We start from the raw sequence: 2,947 nt of genomic DNA on the forward strand, positions 1-2,947 counted from the left end.
CATGATGGTATGCAACCCAAATGGACCATGCCGGGTATGCAACCCAAATGGACCAATTATAGTTATGGACTTAGACATTAATCCAACAGTCTCCCACTTGGATAAGTCTAAAACTATTATTGCATATGACTTCAGGAACCAACTGGCAATCGTAGCTCTCAATGGCTTCTGTCGAACTCTGACCTTGTAGATGAACTCTGACCTTGTCAATGACTTGTCCATTAGATAAGGGATCATATAATCCTCTGTTCTCATGATATCAGTTGGACAAATACATGGAACAACGTCGTACTTATTGTCCAGCAGTTTGTTTCCCGATTTTCGATTTGTTTGACAAAGAACTTAATCGAACACATCAATTTAGTTCTGACCGGCCGGTACATGGGTCACAATAAAATCATCGAGGGGCCCAGATATCGCTTCTATTTCTAGAAGGAACAGATAAACTTCGACTCATATGCTTGTTCTACTACTTGTTGAATTGTACACAAAGGCACGTTTTATAACATCAAGTTACTGATGCGTTTACGTGCAATCAATGCACAACCAACTCATAGGTAACAACTCATATCTCTAGGTTTGAAGATTTATATGATATTACTGTCTCACGATCACTTGAGATAAATTCCATGAAGTGATACAAGTGAGCGTGGGTTTATTCCAATACTCATAACTTATGAGCACTCATGAATGTTGTAGCAACCATTTCCATGTCTAAACCCATTTAGCCATCTACAAACCCGATTCATGATAGTCTTGATTCATACCTACTTCCAACATATGAACGACTGTGGAGTGTTTAAATAACTTAGTCATTCCGAAAGAATAACCTAGCTATTTTGGAAGTCAAAACATGCAAAGTGAAACACAATAATAATCGAATCTAATATGGTCTCAGAACCCTTTTGAATATAAATAAAACCACTTTTTATTTATCATCATATTGATTACACATTATTCAATGTTTCAAATAATCAACTTAAGACTTGAATAAAAACAACAGTCGTCCCATGCCCCTAGCATGTACACCTTGTTTTTCTAAACAATAGTTTTGCCATACCCCAAGTATGCACACTATGTTTGTCTACGATCCTTACATTGTGATGTAGATCAATTGAACATGATTCCAATGATACTCATTTCACAATCCCAAATCCTTATTGTAAATGTGAGAATCCCCGATTCCTATTATTTACCAAAAAAAAAACTGTTAGAATTTAAACTTTTATGCAATGTTCCTCTTGTAATGATTATTCACAAAGTCACCAAAACCTTGTCACTAGTCAGTACAGAGTATTCCAAAGAAGGTCAACTTCTATGGAACGAAAGTCTCATATTCAAAGTACATTGCTTTGAACATCCTTCTTGCATTAAGGTTTTCTAATTTTACATAGATTGAATAACTTCCACCTATGGAGACATTTCCATAGTCCCATTTTGACTATCACTTCTGAAAAAGAGTTACCTTTTTCAGAATATGTCAATACGGTCCTGCCAAAATTAACACTATACTTCCAAATGTCCCTGAGCTACCAATCTTTGGCAAACCTCATATTGTCCTCGACAACTGCTTAATCACTTTAGTCATATCCAGTTCTAGACTTTTCCCTTCTAAATGCCCTGAGCATTTGGAAAATTTAGAAAGGATGAATATTATAGCACACGCAATCGATCCTATATCCGAAGCATATGGGACACGATTCATGATGTTTGATATAAAGACATGATACTAGACCAGTCTTGTGCTACAATATTTTTTATTTGCCATGTTTTCAAAATTTAACTATGAAGAGGGATGCCATAATCATAATCGAATTTTGAAAATGCAATATATATAGAATTTCTTCAAGTTGAACCGTTCCAACACAAAATTCATATATATTCTTGACTAAAGATGATTAAAATCTCAATCTATGCTGTAGAATTGAAATGAAGTATAATTTCCTCTCCCTTAATTATAGCAAAACAACTTTTCAACCCCTGCAACTTCACGAATTGAAACTTTGTTTTCTATAATTAACATTGCTAGCTTGCAATACTAATCATAATAATCATGCTCCCACTAACATGATGATTATCAGCATAACACTTATGCTCCCACTAGCTCTGACATATTTTCAGAAATCTGCTGGACTTCTGAAATTTAGATTCATACATCCTTTCTTAGATAGCTCACATGTGTGTCTAAACAATTTTCAGAACTATGAAAAGGGATGTCGTAATCATAGTCTCAATTTCTAAGGCATTTGCCATTTTTCACAAGTCCATGCTAGTGTGCCGGTTAACCACACGCGCTCCACTAACGACTTTGGAAAATGCAAATAACACAATTGCTATCTACGTAAAATCTACTTAGTGAAAGCGTTTCCTCACCATCATTTTCATGAATCGGAGAGAAACCTTATCACACTTAGATTTTATGGTGTATGAGTTCCTATCCATGTGAATTTGTCAAGACCATAATCACAAGATAAGGTTAGTGACAAATTCAACCTTACATGGATTAAACTTGTTCAATCTTAGTTTCTTGTCACCTTAGTAGCACAAGGCCCACCAATGCTTCCAAGTTGAACTCTGATAACTCACATGCAAATTCAACTTATTTGAAGTAGGTACAGAAATAAGAATTATGTCAACACGATAGGTTGCAAACCTTAAGTCGTGTGCTAGTGATAAATTACAGGTTTTACTCTTGATTAAATCATGAAAACTCTTTTAGGATCTTTAAGGCTCCCACTGTCCCCTTGACATATAAGTTTCCCCAGTCAAGAACCATTCCTTGACAAAACAAATATTCAAGGGATAGTGCGGATTCTTATCAAGACTAACACTTCACACAATTGGTCTTAGTTGGTCTTTGTCTCATCCAAGACATCACAACTTACCAATCTCAAATGTACAAGAGTAGAAACATTTCACACTACATTTGATAAGTGTTTTAAACCTT

The sequence above is a fragment of the Lactuca saligna genome, chromosome 9 (assembly GCF_052625555.1).
Source record: "Lactuca saligna cultivar CGN05327 chromosome 9, ASM5262555v1, whole genome shotgun sequence".
NCBI lineage: Eukaryota > Viridiplantae > Streptophyta > Magnoliopsida > Asterales > Asteraceae > Lactuca > Lactuca saligna.